General features: G+C 40.4%; 1 long non-coding RNA gene across 3 annotated transcripts in view; it reads left to right on the top strand.

Annotated features, from left to right (window-relative positions):
- Nucleotides 1-26,975, top strand: part of LOC116556631 — a 131,551-nt gene that overhangs the window by 91,232 nt on the left and 13,344 nt on the right. Inside the window, exon 8 of one of the 3 annotated variants that reach the window (XR_004271098.1) lies at nucleotides 21,498-22,894. The exons of 1 other annotated variant lie outside the window; for it this stretch is intronic. This is a non-coding gene — a long non-coding RNA (uncharacterized LOC116556631). Of the gene's footprint in view, nucleotides 1-9,559; nucleotides 10,064-21,497; nucleotides 22,895-26,975 lie in introns of those variants that run through there. One more of the 3 variants, XR_004271100.1, reaches the window with a different exon arrangement.

Below are 26,975 nucleotides of genomic sequence, written 5' to 3'. Positions count from 1 at the left end.
TATACACACACACGCACATATATTTACATGTTGATAGCTCTCAAATATATATATTATATATTTGATAATTAGTCACATTGTGTATGTATATACATATATATTTGAGAGCTATCAGCATATAAAATGGATGAGACTCCCCATGGAAAGTACCCAGAGAGAGGAAAAAAGCATGCTAAAGATGGATTGCTGAAAATCACCAGGAGTGCATGTAAGTAGACTGTGTGGCAGAGGAAGGAAGAGAACTATGAAATAGTGATTTCATGACATGAGTGGACAGTGGAATTTTTAAGAGGAAAAGATCCACAGGATCCAAAATGACCTTGCCAGCAACCCTTGTACTGGAATCTGAGGGGTGGAAGTTGGTGTGAAGATTATACATCCAAGGTAAAGTAAGTGTTTTAGTCCATTCAGGCTGCTATAACAAAATGCCATAGACTAGGTGATTTATAAACCACAGAAATTTATTGCTCAGAGTTCTGGAGGCTGGAAGTTCAAGATCAAGTCACCAGCAGATTTGTCAACTACTGAAGACCCACTTTCTAGTTCATAGATGGCACCTTCTCACTGTGTCTTCACATGGAGGAAGGAGTGAGGGAGCTCTCTGGGACGTCTTTTATAAGGACACTAATCCCACTTATGAAGGCCTCACCATTATGACTGTGTCACCTCCCAAAGGCCTTACCTCCCAATACCATCTCTTAGGAATTAGGATTTCAACATATAAATTTTTTGGAGGGGAGATGCATTCACACCATAGCAATAAGTTTAATTATTTATATATTTTTTAGAAATCCCAAATTTTGTTTTATTATGTTATCACTGTCTTTGAAACATTCTGGAGTTCAGTGAGCAGGGTTGCTTACGAGATAAATCGTAAAATGTCTTAAAAGTGGTGAAATGGTTCACACTACATTTTTTCTGTGTTCATATCTTTTTTTTGTGTGTCTTTTTTTGAAACGGAATTTTGCTCTGTCGCTCAGACTGGTGTGCAGTGATTCAAGCGACTCTCCTGCCTCAGCCTTCTGAGTAGCTGGGATTACAGGTGCCCACCACCATGCCTGGCTATTTTTTTTTTTTTTTTTGTATTTTTAGTAGAGACGGAATTTCACCATGTTGGCCAGGCTGATCTGGAACTCCTGACCTCAAGTGATCTGCCTGCCTTGGTGTCCCAAAGTGCTGGGATTACAGGCATGAGCCACCATGCCTAGCCATGCCTTGTGTTTGTATCTTTTAACAATTTTTTTGCAGGTATAATTTGCATATCATAACATTTACCCATTTTAATTGTACAATTCAATGACTTTTAGTAAATGTACTCAGTTGTAAAGCCATTACTCTAACTCCATTTAAAACATTCCCATCACCCCAGTGGGATCCCTCTTGCCAGTTTACAGTTATTCCCCGTTTCCCCTGCTCTAGCCCCTGACAACTACAAATCTACTTCTTGTCTCAATGGGCTTGCCTCTTCTGGATACTTCATATAGACAGAATCATACAATATGTGGACTTTTGTGGCTGGCTTTGTTCACTGAGCCTGTTTTCAAGCTTCACCAATGTACCATGTGTCAGTATTCGGTTCCTTTTTACCACTTGTTCACCAAGTATTGACTGCTTGGTTTTGTTTCTTGGAATCCAGAGCTGGATAGAGGTGGATTCACCACTCTCCAGCTACACTGCTCAAATGTTTCCCCCGACTTCATGTTGAACTCCTGCCTCTGGTCTCTGGGGACCTCAACTATTCTCTTCTCATCTGTGAATCACTGTGCTCATCTCCAGTCTTGCAATCAAGTGGTGTATGTTCCTCTTCCTGGGCTGGGAAATGAAAGTGATACTGAAGCTCATGCCCATCTATGTATTTACTACTGTTATATGGTTTATGGAGTACAAAGTGTGTGAATATTGGGGAGGGGAGCACTGTCTTAAATGCTTTCCATTCATTTGCTGAACAGACTCTTATGACAGATGAAGGAACTGAAGCTCAGAAAAATTAAGTATGTAGCCCGAGATCTCAGAGCTAATTCTGGGGAGTCAAAATTTAAACTCACATTTACCTCTTCCCAAAGCCTTTGCTTTATCTGCATCATTGTACCATTCTGCTTAAACTTGTTTACAGGAGATTGCATTTTAGTAGGGGAGGTGACACACATACAGATATTTACAACACAGGGTACTATGTAATAAGTTTCCACAGCACTATGAAATTCCAGAGGATGGAGAGTCCCCTGCTAGTTGGGGCATAAGGGAAGGATTCATCAAGTTGGTATTATTTCAACTAGATGTTGAAGGATGGATTGAAATTTTCTCTGTCAGAGGGAGAACAAATTGGAGTTTAGTAAGATACCCAACTGTGTAGATGCTGGCACCACATACTAAGAAAGGCTCCATGCAGAAGAAAGCACAGCAATTTTGAGTTAGATTGTGGACATATGGAGTTTAAGAAGAGCATTTCATCAGAAGATAGATATAAAAGCAGGAAATGCCAAACCCTGCTCTATATTCCAGTTTGTAAAAAGAAATGAGCCAGGTGTGGTGGCTCACACCTATAATCCCAGCACTTTAGGAGGCTGAGGCAGGCAGATCACTTGAGATCAGGAGTCTGAGACCAGCCTGCACAACATAGTGAAACGCTGTCTCTACTAAAAATACAAAAATTAGCTGGGTACAGTTGTGCACACCTGTAATCCCAGCTACTCACAAGTCTGAAGCAGGAGAATCGCTGGAACCCAGGAGGTGGAGGTTGCAGTGAGCTGAGATTGCGCCACTGCACTCCAGCCTGGGCAAGAGTGAGACTCTATCTCAGGAAAAAAAAAAAAAAAAGAAAGAAAACTTCTGGATATGTTCTATAGGCCAATCCTGTACAAGCACCTTCACCTATGTCCTATGGATCTCAATATCTCCACATCTTTCCTTTCCTTAAATGGGCAATATCCCTTCTCTGTTGCAAAACTCTGCTGGTTTCCTTTAGGAGTCCTAAACTCAGTAGGGCTATTGAGAACAGCAAGGAACAAACTTTAATGCAGGGTCCACTGTTTGCCTATCAGAACACATTCTTCTGCACTCTTCATGGTGCTGACCATGCAAAGGAATTCAGTGGGTGCAAACTCAATAGGTGGGCTCTGTTGGGATAAAGATTGTTTTCATTGTCAGAAGGATTTACTAGTCTAAGCATCAGAAGTCTTGGATTTGATCCCAGCTCCACATGTACTGTCCTTGTGAGAACGAAGTAGGATTATACCTTTACAAGCAGTGAGCATACTCATTGCTGCTGGCCCTATAGAGTGTTGGTTTCTCTAAGTCTTCAAGCTATTTCTACATTTTTCAATGTTTTTTGGTAATTTAAGAGTTGTGACAAAATATTTAATTCTGCATTTTAAAATGGTAAATGTTCAGTTTCCTCTTTCTTTAAACTCAATTCAGTTCTCTGATTTTTGTAAGTTTAGCATGCTAAGAAATTTGCATTCATGCAACACATACCCTTGGGAGTGTTGGTGAAAAATTGATCACCACTGTATACAGTTTGTTTCCTTACACTGAGAAACCTACGTGATTATCTAGCAGAAAAATAATGGAACACTTAAACAATATGACAGTGAGGCAGCAACTCTACCCTTCCTGCTAATAGGCTGCAGGAGACTTCCACAAATGGTCACACCAGGCAGTTAAGTGATGACTGTGCAAGGAAAGGAGAGAGGTAGAAAACATACAACTCTAGCATATTCAGCTTTGTTCCTGCTCTTAGAATATTTTATTCACAAAAAAAGTTATTAAAATGCCAGGTTGTAAGATTCAGAAGGAGTCAGCATTTTGGTGGCAAAAGTTGCTTTGGGCGATTGAAAACAGTGTTTTCCAAACTTTGATTGTGTACCCTATTAGTAAATGAGGTAAAGAGACATATCAGTACTATGAAGAGCATATATATATTTCTGATCTTCCAATATAATGTAACACTCGATTATACTGATTCAAGAGAAAGTTTTAGTGTATATCTAGAACTCTTTTTGAGAGTAGCGAATGCATTTATTCCCCTTAGTTATGAATCTTTAATCGTTGCACTGTTGTTATTACAGCTGTGTGAATTTCTCCAGGGATTTAGGTCCTCGTTCAACATTTATTGATACAGAACTAGACGGTGTAGATTTAGAGCTCTAAAGTTTTTAACAGAGTTAGGAAAGCTTGGAGTTATGGAGTTCTCTTGAAGGTAACTAGTAGGGAAGGGTAGGGCTGGTGACCAGCTTAGGAGATGGACCAGAGGCAGAGTTAGATGGGAGCAGAGTCTTCAAGTTTCTTCTCCTACTCACTAAATGCCTAAGGCAAGCCTTTATAACTCAGAGCAGGCATGGGGGTGGGTGGGTGAGAGTAGCCATCTCTTGTCTAGATCCTGGCTGTTGCTTCTACCACGTATCAAAAGCTGAGGTGGGCTAGAACACCTATGAATTCATGGCACCTTTCTAAGACCTGGAGAAATTTTCCTGATTCCCAGAAATCTCCATGGTTTATCCCAAATAAGGAACAACTTTCCATACCAGCCAGGGACAGGAAGGCTGGAAGAGGCAGACTATGTTGCCTTGTGTTTCTGATGGACTTGCAGCTTATATGGTAGTTACTGTTGGAAGCCAGGATCAATGAGAGAAATGGCACTTGGGAATTTTTGAGGCAAGGAAGAAATTCAGTAAGAGATGGGAGTTAGAAGAAAAGCAAAAATACTCTTAAATTATCATAATACAAACAGGAAAAGTTAGGAATATAAACCTCATGTAGCCTTAGTGGGAAAGCATTGTTAATTAGCTACAGCTGCATAACAAATTACCACAAGCTGTGCCCACTTAAAATATAACACGCTTAGTATCTGTGGGTCAGGAATCTAGGCACAGCCTGGTTAGGTTCTCTGCGTTGGGTTTTCTTTCAAGACTACAATCAGGGTGTCAGCCAGGACTGACATCTCATCTAAAGGCTGGACTAGAAAAAGATCTGTTTTCAAGTGCATTTGGTTGTCATGCAAATAATTTTTCAAGGACTACTTAACTGAGGGCCACAGTTTCTAGCTGGCAGTTGCTTGGGGGTTCATTTGGTTCCTTGACATCTGGACCTTTATAACATGACAGCTTAGTACATTGAAGTGTGCAAACCAAGAAGGCAATTGAAAGTTGGCTACCAAAACAGTCACAGTCTTATAACCTAATCACAGAAGTGTCATCCCATCATTTCTGAGAGATGCTATTGGTCAGAAGCAAGTCATTGGGCCAGTCCACATTAAAGGGCAGGGGATTACACAAAGGTGTGAATGCCAAGAGTTAGAGATGATTTGGGACTATCCTGGAAATTGAGGGAACTTGAATCTCAATAGCCAGTAGGGAAGAGGAAGATGACGTCTAGGCTAGTGCAGAGCTTCTCACAGATGTAGGATGGAGAACAGGCAGATGTCTTTGGGTTAGAACTGGACTATGCATTTTAAAGCAGTGCTCTCCAAGCTTTATTGATTATGTACCCTTGTCTGTTAAAAACCAGGAGCACCCCTACCAGGTGCGTATGAGTGCACATAAATGTAGACACATATAATGATACAAACATACATCTATATGGCTGTATATGCATATATATGAACAACGACATATCTGCAAATACATACATAGAGTTAAACACATTTTAAATGAAACATTGTACCAGTATACATGATAAAATCTATGCAAAAATAGAAGTTTAGAAAGGGCCAAGTAAACTAATATAAGTAGAAAACATAACAACTTTTTTCTATATCCCAGTGGATTTTCTTGTGCACCCATGTTGCAGTGTGTTACTCATGGAACAGTTTCCAAGGGTGTAAAAAGCTTAGGAAACTGTTGCTAAAGAGACAGCCAACTTAATGATGGGAGGGAGGAAGGTAAGGGAGAGAGAGAGATTGGGGAAGAAGATGTGTTGTTGGACAGCGGTCTCATCTGACATCAGCAGGGCTGGGGATGGCACTGAGGATGCATTCTACCTGTAGCACATGAAGTGAGGTTCCCATCAATGATCACTCTTTATCAGGAATTGGAGGAGCAGGCTGGCTGAATGATTAGACAACTTTGGAGGAAGCGTAAGGATCACAGTGTTCTAGTACTTGGGCAGCAGGTGGAGAAAGGCCTGAGCCCAGAAGTTGAAGCAAAACTATCAAAACCCAGCTCCAGGAAACATGCATGCTATCTAAACCCCACTGGAGTGTTAGGTTTTGGTGCTGTGGTTGCCAGACTTTTTTTTTTTGCCTCTGTCAACTTTGTCTCATCAATCAGAGTGCAGGTCTATACAAGAGTCTGTCAATAGATAGAGTGGTGGGGCAAGGAGGGAATGTGGGGACATGAGGGTGGGGTCAATGGGGACTTCTCCATTGGGATATGGATGCTGAGAAAGCTGAGGCTGGGCTTCTGCCTAAACCAGAGAAGGCTGCGTATTTAAGCAATTCCAGGCTGACTATGAAGGAAATCTTGGGCATGAAATTCTTTTAAGAGAGAATTATCCATCAATAAGATTAGTATATCTCTGTTGCCTTTTTACTGTGGTGAGGATTTTTTCACCAGAAATGAACCTTTCTAGGCTTTAGGGACTGTATCTCGGGGTTACAATTTCATAGCCCAAATAACATTCGATTTAAGTCTTATGGCCTTGAGTTTGGAAGATGCATGTGATTTCTTCTTTGTTTCCATCTCAGGTCCTGTGCATGTACTGATCATCATGGATACTTAAGAAATAATTATGGTCCGGGTATGGTGGCTCATGCCTGTAATCCCAGCACTAGGGGACGCTGAGGTGGATGGATCACTTGAGGTCAGGAGTTGGAGACTAGCCTGGTCAACATAGTGAAACCAGTCTCTACTAAAAATACAAAAAATAGCTGGATGTGGTGGTGCACGTCTGTAGTCTCAGCTACTTGGGAGGCTGAGGCAAGTGAATTGCTTAAACCTGGCAGGGTGGAGGTTGCAGTGAGCTGAGATCGCTCCACTGCACTCCAGCCTGGGCAACAGAGTAAGACACTGTCTCAACAAAAAATGAAAAGAAAAAAAGAAGTCCTTTGTCCTACAAACAAAAAAACTGAGAAGTCCCAAGATTTGAAGCCAGCAAACTGGGGACTTAAGAGAAATGATGATGTAGCTCCCATCTAAAAGCCAGCAGGCTTGAGACCCAGGAAGATAACTGATGTTTCAATTTGAACCTGAAGGCGGGAAAAAGACGATGCCTTAGTTCAAAGCCTGTTGGGCAGAAAGAATTCTCTCTTACTCATAGGAAGGATAGCCCTTTTTTTCTTTTCTGACCTTCAACTAATTGAATGAAGCTCATCCACATTGGGGAGGGCAGTATGGTTTGCTCAGTCTATGGATTCAAATGGGAATCTCATCCAGAAATACCCAAATACACACCCAGAACCATGTTTGACCAAGTATCTGGACACCTGTGGTCCAGTCCAGTTGAGACATGAAATTAACTACTCTACTCCTCCTGCATTTAACCCTCTCAGCAACCTTTTGAACAAGGCTTGAGGACATTATGGGATTTGCCCAAGAGTAAAGGAGCAGCAAGTGGACCTGCTGGGAGTCAAATGCAATTTTCCTAAGTTCAATGTTCTTTTATCTCTAATCCTCTGCCATTAAATAATAGACTTACAATAATAAACCATAAATCAACAGTCTAATTTTAGCAATAAACTATAGACCAGAGGTTGGCAAACTATGGCTTGTAGCCTGCTTTGGTAAATACAATTTTATTGTAGGAGCCACATCCTTGTTTACCTATTGTCGATGGCTACTTTCATGTTATAATGGTAGAGTTGAGAATTTGCAACAGTCCATAAGGCTCACAAAGCCAAATTTATTTAGTATCTGATTCTTTACAGGAAGTTTGCTGACATCTGCTGTAGATCTTCACGGTGTTCCTATAGAAGCATGCTTGCTTCATTCTGCACTTTGGAATTTAGGTCATATTACACAGCCTACTTTTAGCAGTGAGAGTTCACAAGGGCAGAAAGGGGAATTGGTACGTTAATTAGCATATTTGTGCCTATTGCATGCTATGTGTTTGAATGCTTTGTTTAATTTTCTCAGAGTCCTAGGACAAAGGTTTAATTATCTCCATTTAAAAAACAGAAGCAGGCGGGGCAGTGGCTGATGCCTGTAATCCCAGCACTCTGGGAGGCCAAGGCTGGTGGATCACCTGAGGTCAGGAGTTCAAGACCAGCCTGGACAACATGGTGAAACCCCCGTCTCTACTAAAATTACAAAAATTAGCCAGACATGGTGGCAGGCACCTGTAATCCCAGTTACTTGGGAGGCTGAGGTACCAGAATTGCTCGAACCCGGGAGACAGAGGTTGCAGTGAGCCCACATGGTTCCACTGCATTCCAGCCTGGGTGATAGATCAAGACTCAGTCTCAAACAAACAAAAAGATAGGGAAGCAGAGGCTCAGCAGAGATGGCAATTTGCTCAAGGTCATGCAGCTAAATAAGTGGCACAGATGGGAATCAAACCTAGGACTTTACGACTCCACAGCCTGTGTTCATGCCCAGCTGGAAGTGAATGGAGAAGGAGCCTAGAAAAGTCTGGAGGTAAAAAAAAAAATAAGATGTTTTGGGAGAGCTCACAGTATTGGGTAGGGATATTTTGCCAGCTGAATTTCCAGGAAATTCTCATTTTCATCCTGATGCTCTTCAAGCAAACGCCTTAAGACCTTGTTTAAAACCATCTTCTTGTCTTCTTTTGAATTTGCTTGACATTTAAAATTTTCTCCTGTCGCTACCGGCTGCATTTAAAATGTAGCACCAGGCTTATTGTGCAGACAGCCTGGAGACAGTATTTGTGGTAAACAACACTGTTGCATCCTTAATATCTCTGTTTCTTACTTTTATTGCTTTTCTGGCTGGCTCATCTGTGTCTCCAGCAGCTCAGGGACAAGACTGCACAGTCTGAGTGACCTTACCGAAACAGGTCCTTACCATGGAAATCATCCTACTGCCGACAATACTGTATTACACAGATTCCATGTCTTATTTCCAAGTTGGAGGCTGCAGAGAGGTTTTCATCATCACTCCTGAAACCATCTGGAACAGAACACGACCCCATTGGGTTAGATCTAGATCCTCAGCTAAAAAGAAAAAGCAAAAGAGAAAAACCCTAAGCCAATTAACGCAGGAGCAGAAAACCAAATACTGCATATTTTCATTTATAAGTGAGTTCTCACTTATAAGCTAAACATTGGGTACTCACAGACATAAAGATGGCAACAATAGACATGGGAGCTTACTGGAGGGGGGTGGTGAGAGATGAAAAGGGTCAAAAAACTAGCCATTGGGTACTATCCTCTGTACCTGGGTGATGGGATCATTTGTAGCCCAAACCTTAGCATCGTGCAATAGACCCAGGTAACAAACATGCACATGTACCCCCTGAAACTAAAATAAAAGTTGAAAAAAAAATAAAGAAAAAGAATTTAAATGTCCTAGAACCTGAGTACCAAAAGGGCAGGCAGAAAGATGAAAATAGTTCTCCAAGCCATCTGGTTTTGAGACAGATTTCAGACTCAAGTCTGCTTTTCCAGTCTAATTTTCCAGAGGCAAGCTACTCATGTCTTCCTGAGGCAACATGACAAGGGCTAGAAGTTATGCAGACACCAGAACACATGGCAGATATACCCATTTGCTGGAAGTGACCATCAACTTCGTCTGGGCGCAGGTCCTCTGAAGGAAGGTGGCTGGCATTTCAGCTGCTCTATGGTAGTTATCAGACAGACACATCAGGTTTGATGGACCAGCCCTCATGGAGACTGAAATGCCGCTGTCCTTGCGAATCACATCACGGTGAATCTGAATTCAAGGTGTTGAAGCCAGCTCAGAAATTCTGCATGTCACGTTTGAGGTCATCCATAGGTGAACCCAGGAACAAGGATCTGTGAACCCCCCAGGATGCTGATGGCACAGGATGCTGTTTCCACGTGGTTGTCATCCACAGTAGCTTCTGCTGCTGGTTATAATTTTCTCTGTTTCCTTTCACCTTTAAAAATATATGGCTGGGTGTGGTGGCTCATGTCTGTAATCCCAGCACTTTGGAGGGCTGAGGGGGCAGATTATTTGAGATCAGAGGAGTTCAAGACCAGCCTGGACAACATGGCAAAACCTGATCTCTACCAAAAAAAAAAAAATACAAAAATTGGCCAAGTGTGGTGGCATGTGCCTGTCATCCCAGCTACCCAGGAGTCTGAGACAGGAGAACTCGGGAGGTAGAGGTTGCAATGAGTCAAGATCGTGCCACTGTACTTCAGCCTGGGAAACAGAGTGAGACTCCATCTCAAACAAGCAAATGAATACATATATATATATATATATATATATATATATAATTTTTATATACAGCTAGTGCTCGACTTACGACCACGATTGGTTCCAACAGACCAGTCGTAACACGATTGGGTCGTAAGTTGAGTAGGCTATATGTACAGTACTGTGAAATGATAACTTCGTATCACGTGCAATCACATTCACTTTCTTTCCTCCTTCGTGCTGCTTAATTACCTTCATTTTTGTGTCGAGATCGATGGCCTTTCTTTCCTTCTTGGCAGGCTGAGGCCTAGACAAAGACAATTTCCTCTTGGTAGACATCTTGGGAGGGGTTTGATGAAAAATATCCAAGACACAAAACACATATTGCTGTACCGAGTCTGGGATAACAGTTGAAATGGTGCACGTGGAGATGGTAGTGCTGCCGGAAGCTGGTCCGCACTGTCGTATGCCCAGCTGGGCGACGTTTGCACTGCCAGACGTGGAGCAGTCATGGCTAGCGATTGTGGTCGTAAAGTCGAATGGTCGTAAGTTGCATAGGTCATAAGTCGATCAATGCCTGTATACATTTATTAAATGAACAAATAAAATAGTATACATTTATTGTGTAGAGTGTGATGTTTTGAAATGTGTATACATTGTGGAAGGTCTAAATTGAGCTAGTTAATGTGCCTTACCTCACTTATCTGTGTGTGTGGTAAGAACACTTGGAATCTACTCTCAGTGATTTTTCAAGAATAGGATACATTATTACCAACTATCTTGGCTATGTTGCACAATGAAATTACTCCTCCTGTTCTAACTGAAATATTGTATGCTTAGACCAACATTTCCTTCACTTTCCAGCAAACTGGTAACCACCATTGTCATCTCTGCTTCTACAAGTTTGACTTTTGTCGATTCTACATGTAAGTGGAACCACGCAGTACTTGTCTTTCTGTGCCTGTCTCATTTCATTTAACATTATATGCTCCAGATTCATGCAGGTTGCTGCAAATGTGGAGATTTCTTTTTTAATACCTGAATAGCACTCCATTTTGCATAAATCCTTTTACATTTTATGACCCTCTCATCTACAAAAGAGGCTCCAAGAAGCTTTTCATCCAATTCAAAATGTCACTCTCATAGAGTGGAAAATACACTACTTTATGTTTTAAGAACAATTAGTCATGTTTTCTGTTACATGTAGAACAAACGTATTGTGCCTTCTTCTCAGGTCAGAAAATAAGAGATTTCTTAAAGCACTGTGCTTCCTGGGTTGTTTTCATTGTTAAGATCTTACATTATTTGAAAGCCACTTGAATTTTTTAAATGGAGTAACTACTTACTCCATGCAGTAAAAGGCATGTGGTGTACATGCCCTTAATCTGAAGCATACAGCATGATGCATTTTACATCTGTCTACACCTTTGTAGTCAGCAGTACCCCTCCTGCTCTTGACTGGTCTCTGTCTCTACACCCGAGGTGGCCACTCTTCTGACTTCCGTCATCATCCATGTTTTCCATGTTCTCAAAAGTCCATGGAGGTAGGAGCAGGTTGCGTGGACTCTTGCATGTCTGGCTGCTTTTCCTCAATGCAGTAGCTGCGATGCTCATGCAGGTTGACGCAGGGACTGGCACCTCATTCTTTCTGATGGGAAAGCACCTTGCATTTTTGTGTTAGAGAGGGAAGCAGCAGGAGAACAAACTGGCTCTACTGGCCTGAAAGTAAAGTTACTAAACAAGTGAATCCTAGGTTTTTGGATATGGAAATAAGTTTCCAAGTGGGAGAATGCCCTTGGCTCCCTGGCTCCATAGTGTTCTACTTCCTCTGCTTTTCCATTTCCTGGAGTCTCTTGGTTGCAAGGGGTTTACTCTGATAGGTGCATGTGAGGGCTGTGAGGGGTTGGGAGAAAGCCAGTCACGTGGACAAACATGAGATTTCTTAGACGCAAGGAGTGAGTGGAATGTTTCATGCAACCATACAGAGGATAAGCAAAGTGGTGAGGCCATTTTCGTCGGCCCCGTACCCATCTTTCACTTAAAGTTGACTCATCTCTGGGCCTGGGCCACATCAAAAAGGATTTGAGGAAACCAAGCCTGGCCTCACAACCCGGGTGTGACACAGTGCTTTTGGTGGGTTCATGGGATGCACTGTGATTCTTTGACTTTGCTACTGTGAATCCAGCCTGCTTGAACCTGGGTCACCTGGCCATGCCTTTCTCATTCAACAATTGGCAACCAGAAATGCACGTCTATTTTATGCCCTGGTGTTCTGCACTTGATGAGTCTGTTCTGTCTGAGCTGAGTCCTCTCAAATCTCCTCCCCAGCCTGCCTGGTGTGCAGACTCCATCTACCCATTTCAACCATAGCTGCTTCCCCTGTAGCATCCCCTCCAAATGCCAGGTCCCATATGCTCAGAGGGATGCCTGGGGAACTGTGACTGTTCTGGAGGACAGCCTGCATTCTCCGAGGATTGCTCCTGTTTCCAGTCACACCCATACTGGTGTCTACACAAGGGGTCCCCTCAGGGGTCTACACCGTGGTCTCCTCATCAGCCCAGGTGAGTGCTTTCTCTAAAAATCACACTGTAGGGATCCGAGAGGCCCTTTTCCTATTGACTAGGTAATGAGCAGTTTCAATGAGGGTGGGGGGGAGTTTGATTTAACAATATCAGGGTACTTATTTAGTTGTCACAGCTGCAGGTGGTGGTATTGGCATCTAGTGAGTTGAGGCCAGGGTCGCTGCTAAACCTTCTACAGTGCACAGCACAGCCCCCAGAACAAGGAGCCATCTGGCTCCAAATGTCACTAGTGCCAAGTCTGGGGGTCCCTGATAGACACATAGCTTGTGCTGTAAGCTTCTGGGGAAAAGGAAGGCATAGAAGAGGTAGGTGCAGAGAGGGATAGAGGTGAATTATCATGTCAATAAGCTACGAGCTAAATCAGCAGGGTGAGAAGTGGTTTCAGATATGCACAGAAGACAGGCTAGATTGGCTAAATGTAGATGAGGGTCAACATATACAATTTCAATTATGTAAGTAGCATCAAGATCTAAGAACCTCAAGGAGATGCTTACAGAACTTCGCATTCAGTGGATGTAAAGTTTCAACTATACAAGATGAATAAGTTCTAGTGATCTGCTTTACAACATAGTGATTATAGTTAACAGTACTATATTGTGCACTTAAACATTTGCTAAAAGGGTAGATCTCATGTTAAGTGTTGTTACCTCAGAATAAAGGGGCACAGGAAAATTTTGGAGGTGATAGACATGTCTGTTACCTTGATTGTGGTGATGGTTTCACAGGTGTATGCATATGTCCAAACTCACCAAATTATACACATGAAATATGTACAGTTTCTTTGTATATCAATTATACCTCAACAAAGCTGTCAGAAAAATTTAAAATACCCAAAATACAAAGATAACATTTCTTCAGGAACCCAGTCTCTGTCATAAAATAAAAATTAACAAACAAAATCCCCCAAAAAGTGTAATAAGAGCCTGGAAGTGGGAGGCCTCCTGGTGATTTGTAGGGAGAGACTCATCGAGTGTTTTTTTCCTGGCTTATGTTACTGGAAGGCAGGAGCAGGCTCATTTTTTATTCTAAATTAACTGTGTAAAAGCAAAGGCAAATCTATTGAAGTCTTATTTGTGCCACATTAAAAAAAGGGTGGGGGGAGGATAAGAGGGAAGAGAGAATCTTTCATGATCTGTCATGAACTTTTAAAGGAAGCTAGGAAGGTCACAGAAGAAAAGCAAATGTATGAACTTGTTTCTTCCCACTGGCCCAAACAAACTGCTGCCCAGATCCCAATGATGCTTGGAGAGGGAGTTACAACTTGTGGATGGGCCTCTGTGCATTGTCGCAGGCACAGGATGCTTCCTCCTCAAGACACTCAGACCTCTCCTCTGCCTTCAGTAAGGAAGACTGAATTGTATTCAGTAAGGGAGATGGTATTGGAAAGGAAAAACGGACATGAATCCAAGTATTCCACACCAAGAAAATGACATGGCATTACAAATCTAACAGTGGAGAATTTTTGGATCTGCTCACGTCGTTGTATGCTTTTGTTGGCAAGTTTAGCTAAGAGCAGGCAGAAGGCTTTGAAGTATTTTGTTTAGAGAGGAGGAATGAGGAATTCAGAGACTTTGCATTGGAAAGGACTTCAGAGGGTTTCCGTCTGGTCTCCCACCCGATGGAAGCATGGTGGTCAATGGACAGTCACTTTTGGCTGTCCAGCCTTGGCTCAGTGTCCCACCTCCCAATATTCCTGCCTTTCAAGGGTCATCAGGGCACTCTATTGGGCAGCTCTGAGCATTGCAAAGATTTTTCTTTTCGTTTAGTAGAGATAGTTTCCTGGCAATCTTACCCTGGGTTTTGTCTCTGAGCAGGAACAATGAGTGTATCTGTGCATTGATAATTCACTATGCAGCAGGTAAGGAAGTGCCCCAAACTGGACTGAGGAGTCTTGATTTGCTGAGAAATAACATGAAATTGCCTTACTTTCTCTACTGCCTTTATTTTCTCCACTAATAGCCATCATGGGACTTTCCCCACTATCCCTAACCCCTGGCACCTGCTAATCTGTTCTCCATGTCTATAACTGTCATTTCTAGAATGTAATGTAAATGAAATCGTGCCGTATGTAACCTTTTGAGATTGTCTCCCCACTTTCACTCAGCATGATTTGCTCAGATGCCTCTCCCTTGAGAGCTATCCAAGTTGTTGAGTGCATTATTAGTCAACAGCTTGGTTTCATGACATGATGTCGGACAAGATCTACAACTGGAATAGCATCTGCATCTCCTCTAGAGGTTCAGCAGCTACCCAGGTACACAGGTTGTCTTGTGTTGGCTACTGTATTAGTCCATTTTGCATGACTATAAAGAAATATTTGAGACTGGATCATTTACAAAGGAAAGAGGTGTATTTGGCTCATGGTTCTGCAGACTGTACAAGAAGCATGGTGCCATAATTTGCTTCTGGTGAAGCCTCAGCAAGTTTCCACTCATGGTGGAGGGTGAGGGGGAAGCAGGCATGTCACATGGTGATGAAAGGAGGAAGGTGGGCAGCTGACAGGCTCTTTTTAACAATCAGATCTCCAGGTGACTAATAGAGCAAGAACTCACTCATTACTGCAGGAAGGGCACCAAGCCATTCATGAGGGATTCACCTCATGACTCAAACACCTCCTAACAGGCCCCACTTCCAACACTGCGGATCACATTTCAACATGAGTTTGGATGGGACAAATATCCAAACTTTATCAACTACTCAGAGTTCGGCGTTGAAAAATTTATAAGACTCTGGAATCATACAATTCATGCTTGGAAAAGCTGGATGGCCACAGAGATTTATACTAGATTATCTGTTATTAAATAAAACAATAGAAAAACGCAGAGCTCTTTGACATTGTCCATATCACTAAATGAATAACTAATTTCACTGAAGTGTATATGGCAGCTACACATTCTAATCTATGAGGGATCTCAGATACAAGTTGCTTTCATTACACAAGAGGCAAAATATATCTTTGTACACCTGGTACAGGGTTACATCAAGAGATAGTGATTGCACATTGTATTAGTCTGTTCTCACACTGCTGTGAAGAGATACCCAAGGCTGGGTAAATTATAAAGGGAAGATGTTTAATTGACTCACAGTTCTGCATGTCTGGGGAGGTCTCAGGAAACTTATAATCATGGCGGAAGGCATCTCTTTACAGGGTGGCAGGAGAGAGAATGAGTGCCAGCAGGGGAAATGCCAGGGACCTATAAAACCGACAGATCCCGTGAGACTCATTCACTCTCATGAGAACAGCATGGGAGAAACTGTCCCCATGATTCAATTACCTCCACCTTGTCCTGCCCTTTACATGTGAGGATTATGGTGATTACAATTCAAGGTGAGATGTGGGTGGGGACACAGAGCCAAACCATATCACATATGTCTCAGATGGACAAGATGTAGGCACTATTAAGGTCTCCCTGATACGGTATCTCTCTGGCATCTCCCCTGCTTGCACTCACTCTGTCCTGCCTTCCTGTAAAGAAGGTGCCTACTTCTCCTTTGCCTTCTATCATGATTGTCAGTTTCCTGAGCACCCTCCACCACGGCCAACAATGAGAAACTGTGAGTCAATTAAACCTCTTTCCTTTAGAAATTACCCAGGCTCGGCTATTTCTTCACAGCAGTGTGAGAACAGACTAATACACTCCCTTAGACATTTATGTAGTCCCTTGTATGGATGATACCCTCATTAAAAGAAAATTTATGGGGAGTTAAAACAATTTTGGCTTATACTATTTAGGCACTAAAAAACAGATGAAGTATTTCATGGAACTCATAATTGATTACAAGACATTAGGTATAATTTGGAGCTCTGTGGCAATTCACATTGTAAAAGGGGTTAAGGGAAAATGGTTACGTTAATGGTCTTTTTTGCACTTCCCCCTAAGACACAAATAGGAGCAGCTCTTAGCAGGATTATTTGATCAGTAGATGCCTGATCTTAGTGTGGGGATTCTCCTTGCATTAATTAAAAATGTCTTGAGGAAACAACAATTTTATTTGCAGTCCAATTGAGTTACAAATAGCTGTGCCCAGCGTATCTGTGGCATCCTGCTCTCACCTGAATTCACTTTTGAAGTGTCAGTCAACAAGATACTTTGTATCTTGAAGTAGGTGGATGATGTCTTTAAAGTAAGAACGGATCACAACTTTTGAGGTTTTGGCTCAATTCCAGGGGCTCTAGGCAAACTATGCAACCTTGAAAACAATGACTATCTGAAGCCAAGGCCCAGGGACCTGGTTGTTGCAACTGTATGAATGGAACACCTAGTTAGGCAAGCAGCTGATAAAATCCAGGACAGTCTAGGGGAGGGAAGTGGATCAATTTCTGTCCCACTGCAATGTCAATGAGGCTTCTAGTAGAGGACCCTGTGAGGTCCCAGAGGTGTGCTTGCACTTTCTGATAGGGTGTGGCAGTCAACCCCAGCACTGGCCCATGATTCCATGCAATGTCTGTGTCCCCATAGGGAAAGGATATTTGCCCATGGGGACAGATGGGGAAGATTAGCTATGGAAGAGAAAGGGCAAATGTATATTTATAACAAATAATGGGTTATAATGGAAGAGGCTCTTCTCCACTTCATGATGGGGATAGTCTGTTGAAATAAAAGGCCCCAATGGCAGAACAAGAGGCAGAAAATTTAAATTACTCAGCAGTTCTTATTTCCAAAGAAATAAGAACTGTTTTCAGCCAGTGGAGGTAGAAACAAAATAGAAAGTTGTCTGGAGGAAGGAAATTGGGAAAGCAGAGATTAATAGAGCAAATTAATGTGGGTATTTCCCAAAGCCCTTTGGAAGGGTAAAATGGAGGACTGAAAACACAATAATTGAGTAGATAAACTCATTAAAGCCATGACAAGTCCCAAAAAAGAAGAGCAAAGGGCAACAGAGGTGGTACCTTTCCCATCTGAGCCTTTCACAGAATGGTTAGAAGGTTGAGCTTGTCAGAAACCTGTGTATTTAGATTTTAGCCTTGTAAGCAAGCAGAATGCAAAAAATAAGTAGATACCTAAATAGGCCAGGCACGGTGGCTCACACCTGTAACCCCAACACTTTGGGAAGCTGAGGCAGGCAGATCACTTGCGATCAGGAGTTTGAGACCAGCTTAGCCAACGTGATGAAACCCCATCTCTACTAAAAGTACAAAAATTAGCCAGGCATAGTGGTTGGGCACCTGTAGTCCCAGCTACTTGGGAGGCTGAGGCAGGAGAATTGCTTGAACCTGGGAGGTGTAGGTTGCAGCAAGCCGAGATTCCACCACTGCACTCCAGCTTGGGTGACAGAACGAGATTCCATCTCAAAAAATAAATTAATTAATTAATTTAATTAAATAATAAAGGAGGGAGTGTGGCAATTCCAGGGGCTGGGAGTGAGTTTTTGCAATGTGACAGGAGAGTGTTCAGGATGCCAGTTGGTTCTGAGGTTTATGAGTTAAGTCTAAGGCCGGCTTTCTAAGGAGCAGTTTTAATTTGCATTTTCTTTTCATTCAGAAAGCTGAATCTGCTTTAAAATGTTGAGCTAGCCTTGGGTTTTTGTGTTTATTGCTTTCCATATTGATGGGTAGTACTCTTTATATATTAGACTAGCCTTTACCTATGATAGAGAGTTGCAAGACTATTTTCAGTTTGGCTTTTGTCTTTTGAATTTGCTTGCTGTGGTGTTTGTTTTGCTTTGCTCTGTTTTTGTCATCAAGAGGGTTTTAGCTTTGTACAGGTAAAGTTGACAATTTTTGTTTTCTCTTAGGTCAACTTGATTTTGCATCAGAATGAAGAGGCATCCTCTACTCCAAGGTTCTGAAGACATTTAGTCTTGTTTTCTTCTAGCATTCTTATGGCTTAGTTTTTTAAGGCTTAAATCTCTGATCTAATTAGAAGCCATCCTATAGCATGCTAGTGTGAAGTATAGGTCCAAGACCTCATGCCCATTTTTCTCAATTAATTAGAGATGCCACTTTTATCATATACTCAATCTTTTTATGTATTGAGTCTGTGTTTGGACTTTCTATTTAATCCCATTAATCAGTCTGTTGATGAGCCAGTGCAAATTTGTTTTCATTTTTGAGGCTGCATAATATATTTGAATATCTGATAGGGCCTGGACTCCCCCTTTGTTTTCCTGGTTTAAGGTTTCCCAGCTGTTCTGTTTGTTTTTCCACATAAATATCAGAATCAGCTCTCTACCGCTCCATCCCTCCCCACAGCCCACAAAGCTCGTATTTCTATTGAAATGTTAAATTATTAAACAAGATAGGGTAAACCGACATCTTTATAACATTATGTCTTTCTAGCCAAGAACACAGTGTGCATTTCTATTTGTTCTAGCCTGTGCCATATCTCCCAAGGGAGTTTTAAAGTCTCCTATTAATAGGTGCTCACATTCCTTGTGTGTTCCTACATATTTTACCTTTTACTGCTGTCCTATCATCATTGCAGCCAGTGGTTTTTCTAAGTTGTTGTCTTTGTACATATCTGAAAGCTATTGATTTTTGAATATTAATTTGTGCTCTATTGTGTTACCAGCTTCTCTTTTCCTGCCTCGTCATTTCTCAGCTGGTTTTCAGACTTTTCTTGGTAAACAATCACATCATCTGCAAACAAGGGTGATTTTTACCTTTATTCTTTAATTTTATGCCTTGCATTTTTTCTCTTCTGTCATTGAATTGGCTGATTCCTCCAGTACAATATTATACAATGGTGGTGACAGTGGTGGATGTTTATTCTTCCTAACCATTAATATTTTGGCTAAATTTATTTTATTTTATCAAGTTAAGGAATCTCCTTTTATTTCTATTTTATTGGGTTCTTATAAAGAATGATATTTGAACTTGAAAATATGCCCTTTTTAGTGTCTATAAAAATGGATATTTGCTTTTTCCACTCAGGCCCATAATATGATAAAATATATGCCTATTATTGAGCTAATGTTTAACTATCCTTTTTTTCTTGGGAGAAAATATGATTGATTATGTTGTATTGTTTCATTAACCTGCTGCTGGATTGTGATAGAAATACTTCATGTGGAATTCTTGCATCACTATTTATATGTTATACAATTTACTATCTTTGCCACGTTTGGTATCAATATTGTATTAACTTAAGAAAAAGAATTTTGAAGTCTTCCTTCTTTTTCTATGCCCGCAACAATTTAAATAATTTTGGATTTTTCTTTTCCCTAAGTGACAAATAAAAGTTGTATTTATGGTGAACTTATCTATTCTTTAAAGGTTTGGGAGAGTTTGTCTGTGAAATCTTCTGCCCATTTTTTGTTTGTTTGGTAAATAGCTCTATTTTCTATATTACTTCCATTTAAATGATCTGATTTTCTATCTTTCCTTTTGTCCATTTTGACATATATATTTCTCTAGAAATTATTTGTTCCAAGTTTTAAAATTCATTTACATTGGGGTAAGAAATATGAAAGTTTTATGCTATTTTTTACTTCCTTTAAATGTATCATTGTCTTCATTATTCTTTCTTTCTTTTGGTTTATATAGTGTCCTTTTAAAATGTAATAAGTAGTTTATCTTTTTAAATGTTTTTTCCATAAATAGCTTTTGAATTTATTAGTTATCTTCTTATGTGTTTGCAACTCATTTTCTTCTCTCTTTAGTAATTCCTTCTGATTTTTGTTTTGCTTCTTTTATTATACTCTTTCTGAGTGTTTGAAAATGATGTTTAAATGATCTGTTTTCATTTCTTTCTGAAGAATAAATGTTTAAAAATAATACATATTTAAGAATATAAATTTTCTTGTGACATTACTTTAGGTTGTGGACCTGATAAATAATGATTTCATTATCATTGTTTTCCAGACATTCTACGTTTTCATTCTGAATTTCCTATCCTATGTGACCAAAGAGTTACAAGTTGTTTGCAAATTTTTAGCTCCCAAAGGCCTTTTCAATTTTTGATTTTATTATTCTGACTTTATTCACATTCTGATCATAGAATGTTTTCTGTATTATTTCTGTTTTTAGAAATAAATTGAGGTTTCATTTATATCTCAATTTATGGTCACTTTTTGTGACTGTCCCACAAGCGGTTGAAAAGATGGTGTTTTTCATTTTTAGATTGCTAAGTCTTACATCAGGTACCTTTTAATCATGTTAATGGGGTCTTTAAAAATACATACCGTAGTTGCTTTTTCATAGGGTGAGAGAAATAAATCATTATCTCTGACTCCTAGTATGTTTTTGTTTCCTGTAATTTATGTTTTTTGAAGGTTATTTTTCTGGTATATTGGCATTTATAATGATTACATATTTCCTAAGACCTGAAGCTTTTGGCATTATAGCATGCCCTTCTTTGTTTAGTGTACACGATTTTGCCAAATTCCACCCAGTTCCTACTTTAGATGGCAGGTTCTGCTTTTTGTTGGCACGTGGCTGGCATCTTGACCATTTTATTTGCTACCTTTCTGAAACACATCGATTATGTGTGTCATTGTCACTAACGTCACTAGTGGGTCTCTCATGAACCATCCCCCCAGAATGTTCCCCTTGTGTTGACTCTTCCCTTTGATCTTGGGCTGGCCCTGGACTTGCTTTAGTCTGATAAGATATAGGTGGATGCGATGCCGCAAGACTTCCAAAGTGAGATCCTAAGAGGTCTGCCGCTTTCACCTGGGTCCCTTTGCTCACTTTCAGGAAGCCAACTGCCACATAAAAAGATGGACTATTCTGAGACGGCCATGTTGTGCAGAATCCCAAGCTCAGTAAGCTTCTCAGAGAGGGAGGAATGGCTGACCAGCCCCTAGGTATTCCAGCCTTCTTGGTTGAGACACCAGACATGAGGGACATGAGAGGGAAGAAGTTACTCTGCAAGTTCAGCCCAGTTGGGCCTTCAGATGCTCACAGCTCTAGCCACCATTTGACTACAACCTCATGAGAGACCCCAGGAAGTTCCCAGAAGAACCTGGTCTTCCGACAGATCTGTAAGAAATAATAATGAATTATTGTGTTAAGCCACCAAGTGTGGGGCTGTAGTTCTACAGCAATTGCAGGTTACTGAAACCGTTCATTGTAGAGGGCTTGGTTTTAAGTGTGTGTTTATTACTTTTATACTTATTAATCAGTATTGTTTTCTGTTCTCTTGAATTATTTTATATTTTCTGTTTTAATAGTTGTTTTTTCACTATGGAGTCTGCGTGCTTTGCTTCCAGGGTATAGTTCTGATATCTTAGAAGTGATATATATTTTTTAATGGTTCTCTTGATAGAATATACTTAATCTCTTGTTTTTAAATATATAATCCACTGTTTTTTTACTCTAAGTAATGAAAAAACAGCATTCCTTTTCCTTTCCCTTTTCTGCTCTACTGCGTGGTGTCAGCTAACAAAGCAATCTTTTTAATGCTTCCCTTTGTACTTTTCTAAATGTTTATGTGTCTGCTCTTTGCACTGTAATTGCATATGGTTTTTACACAATGATGCTCTAAAGACAGACCACTACAGGGTTCTCGTTAACGTGGGGTGATGGAATCATCACGAGGTGCCTGTCCTGGGCCACTCTAGGGCAATTCATCTGCCCAGTTGGCTGATTCTCATACTTTGTGAACCCAACTGCACATATCAAACAACACTCATGCCTTTAATTAATGTGCCTTCTGGTGTCCATTTCAATAACAATATTTGAAATGCCCCCAAACTACCTTTGAAGTGTCAGTTCCTGAATATGCCAAGCGTGTAGATTAAGGAACAGTTCCTGAATATGCTTTAGTGTGTGGATTAAGGGACACTTTACACACATATGTTATGCTGTTTTATATTGAAGTATTTTTAAAGTAAGTTACCTCCCAGGTAATTTAACTTGCCACCCTCAGAGTACTTCAGTGTGTTCCCAGATTTTTCATGTCCTAGGTTATGTGGAAAATGATCATATTTCTTGAATTGGGTGAAATTACTTATAACTGGAATCAGGTCCCTTAAGCCAATGTGTTTTAGCAGTTAATCACTAATATACTTTTCTAGACATTGAAAATTCCAGGCCGGTTGAGGTGGCACACCCCTGTAATCCCAGCACTTTGGGAGGCTGAGGGCAGATCACCCGAGTCCAGGAGTTTGAGACCAGCCTGGACAACATGGCAAAACCCTGCCACTACTAAAAATATAAAAATTAGCCTTGCATGGTGGCACACACCTGTAGTGCTGCTTGGGAGCTGTACTTGTGTAGCTGGCTACTTGGAAGGGTGAGGTGGGAGGGTCACTTGAGCCTGAGAGGTCGAGGCTGCAGTGAGATCACACCACTGCATTCCAGCCTGGGCAACAGAGCAAGACACCCTGTTTAAAAAAAAAAGAAAGAAAGAAAAGAAAATGTAAAACAAAGCAAAACAACAACAACAACAAAAACAGAAAGAAAAAGGGATGAATATTTAATTAGAGCTCATCTGTGAATCTCAGTACTCCTCGTGCCCATTCTTTTGTGAAGCATCAATGAAATTACATTCCTCAGCTTCTCCCCCTTGAAAGTGAGGCCGTACGCAGATTGCTTATCCTTTTTTCATCTTAGCGAGGAAACTCAATCTGGTGAATCTGTTTCTAGCAGCTACACGGTTGGTAGGTAGAAATGGCTGGCCTCCTCCCAGTGATCTCAGAAACTTGCTGTAAGAATCTACAAGATGCTAGGGGTGCTATAGACACGGATGGCACACAAGAAAAGGAAAATGAGAAATGGGAATGGGGTGAGGTGATACAGCTGTTCTGCTAAGACAAACTATTACCTGGTTTTGAAAAAGTGGTATGAGGAGAAACAAATCCTGGGCACATATGTTCTGCAGTTTTGGAATTATCAAAAAAGTAGATTGTTTAGGCAGGTCTGGGAAAAGTATATTTTGTGGTTTGGGGTTATTAAGAAAACAGGAGATTTATAGCTAAAACGTATAACTCTTGATTATGTAAGTGTCACTGACAATCTTAACTATTTACACTGGCACATGGTAGCCAGACAGTACGGCTTTGAAAAGTGACCCTGAATACTTCTCACTCAAAGTAGATAATCAAAATAGAGATGATTGTGAAGTGGCTTCATTTAAATTGCCTTATTAGAATGAGATACATTCCAAGATGTCCTCATCGTTTTCTGACCAAAAACTCTGATCATGAATTCAGTAAGAAATCTTCTAAAAATCACTTTAGGAGACTTTACTCTCTGACAAGACCTGTGGTATTTTGGATTTTCATTTGTACCGCCTTTGCTTCTCCAGAGTAAACCATAAACTTCTCGGGTCGATGTCTTTACCTTCTGTGGGTTTTTCCAGGATCATGTTACAGATATTTTTATGACCTGAAGAAATCTCAGAAGTGATCCTGAAAATCAAGAATTTCGCTTTAGAGGAGTGGAAACAAGAGGAAGGATGTTATGCTACTTGTCCAGGTCTTAAAACTATTAGATGGAATCTTATGAAATTGCCATCGTCGTAGGTCAAAGCAAATCCAATATTGGTAGTTTCATATATAGCTCAGCCTAAATGTTTGGTATTTGAAGCAGGAAGGAAGTGTGGTATGGGGTGTATCCACACCTTGTCATCTTCACAAAGTCTTCTCCACCTAGAATGTTTGCAGCAACACAGCCATAACATAAATATTTGCTGATAGGTTAACTGAAAATTCAGAAGCTTCCAAATGGAATATTAATTCTGTGACATCCTGAGTTTCAGAATGGGCCTGCTGGAAAATGAAAATCTAAGTACCAGATGAATATTTGAAGCTGGCATCTTTATGGCTGTGTCCTAATTGAAATATGCTTTGGAAATTAAATATGTTTTTTTGTTCTTCCACTAACTTTATTGTGATCTGTTCCTTGGTTGCTTCAATTTATCACAACTATAACAGAAATAATTTTATGAGATATAATTTAGATTTATAGAACTAATTCTAAAAGCAGAATCACACAGAAAGAGCGATAAATATCTCCAGAGGCCAAGAAATCTGATCCCAAACGTGAGTGTGTTACATGTAGTAACTAGTGACACAGACCATCCCGGGAACGAGGAGGTGGGGAGAGATAGTAACGGCACATTCTTTTTTATAAGAAGTGGAATTATGACTAAATCTTGGTCTTTAAACCTACAGACGAATTGTAATAATTTAAAATTTTGTTTTTATCATGGGGACTGTTACTGCAGGTTTCCTTAAGCCTTAATTTTGGAACACTGGGAGGACTGATTTGATCTCTTTGGGAACATTCAAGTCATGCTAATGAACCAGACTGATTATGTGTTTTTGTGCTGATCCATTTGACTTCTGTTCAGAGACTAAAATGAAATGAAATGAAATGGCTTTCACTAAGCTTTTCGAGCGAAGTTTTTCTTGTTTTCTCTCAGCAATTAAAGGTCAAAGAGAAATAAGTATTTAAAATGTGGGCCATGAGTGAGTCAGTGTGAAACCGAATTGCATTCAATAGCTTAAGCTGCTACAGAGATAATGTGAGCCCATTGATTAGAGGGTTTGTTCTTTAAATAGAAGTTACTTTGTATCACAGATTATTCTTTCAAATCTTTAAGCATGTCTGTGTAATTAGTGTTTGTTCCAAGTTTCAACTTAACTTTTAAAAGACAGGTGGTTAGTTTTCCATTTTATTGGTGACTTGCTAGTAAGATAGAGCCTAGCCTGGATCCTGAGTTTCTAATGTGTTTAAAATTTTAAGAAACAGTATTAGGCGACTGGGCGCGGTGGCTCAAACCTGTAATCACAGCACTTTGGGAGGCTGAGGCGGGCGGCTCATGAGGTTAGGAGTTCAAGACCAGCCTGACCAATATGGTTAAACCCTGTCTCTACTAAAAACACAAAAATTAGCCGGGTATGGTGGCACGTGCCTATAGTCCCAGCTACTCGGAGGCTGAGGCAGGAGAATCACTTGAATTCAGGAGTTGGAGGTTGCAGTAAGCCAAGATTGTGCTACTGCTCACCAGCCTGGTGACAGAGTGAGACTCCGCCTCAAAAAACAAACAAACAAACAAACAAACAAAACAAAACAAAAAAAAAGAGAAAGAAAAAGAAATAGTATTAGGCATTTAGGAAACCCCAGTTTCTCCTTAATTCATGGTATATCTATTATCTTCTTATTGGCTTTGATTCATTATTTTTATGATTGAATTTTATCTCCACTATTGCCTTATTATTGATTCCTCCTAATATTTTACTGGCTGTCTGATGGTTTACAACACATCTCTTTAATTCATTACAGTCCAAGTACAAATAATGTTATACCAACTCAAGTGGCATAAAGACCCAGCAACAGTATACTACCTTCCTCCCTCTCATCCTTTATGCTGTTATTGGAATATATTTTACCTTTACATGTACCACAAACGTATAATACATTGTATCTATTTTTGATTTAGAAATCAGTTGTCTTAAAACAGGCAATGGGGAAAGGATTCCCTGTTCAATAAATGGGGTTGGGAAACCAGCTAGGCATGTGCAGAAAGCAGAAACTGGACCCCTTCCTGACACCTTACACTAAAATTAACTCCAGATGGATTAAAGATCTAAACATAAGACCCAACACCATAAAAACCCTCAAAGAAAACCTAGGCAAAACCATTCAGGACATAGGCATAGGCAAGGACTTCATGGCTAAAACACCAAAAGCATTAGCAACAAAATCCAAAATAGATAAATGGGATCTAATTAAACTCCACAGCTTCTGTACAGCAAAAGAAACAATCATTAGAGCAAACCAGCAACCCACAGAATGGGAAAAAATTTTTGCAATCTATCCATCTGACAAAGGGCTAATATCCAGAATCTGCAAAGAACTAAAACAGATTTACAAGAAAAAAACAAATGAACCCATTCAAACATGGGCAAAGGATATGAACAGACACTTTTCACAAGAAGACACATATGAGACCAACAAGCATATGAAAAAATGCTCATCATCACTGGTCATTAGAGAAATGCATATCAAAACCACATTGAGATACCATCTCACACCAGTTAGAATGGCGATCATTAAAAAATCTGGAGACAACAGATGCTGGAGAGGATGTGGAGAAATAGGAACACTTTTACACTGTTGGTGGGACTGTAAATTAGTGCAACCGTTGTGGAAGACAATGTGGTACTTCCTCAAGGACCTAGAAATAGAAATACCATTTGACCCAGCAATCCCATTACTGGGTAT

Source organism: Sapajus apella, unplaced genomic scaffold, assembly GCF_009761245.1.
Source record: "Sapajus apella isolate SASKATOON/1434 unplaced genomic scaffold, GSC_monkey_1.0 scaffold17, whole genome shotgun sequence".
In the NCBI taxonomy this organism is placed as follows: Eukaryota; Metazoa; Chordata; class Mammalia; order Primates; family Cebidae; genus Sapajus; species Sapajus apella.
Note: the sequence above shows the minus strand (reverse complement) of the source record. Positions and strands in the feature narration are given on the sequence as shown.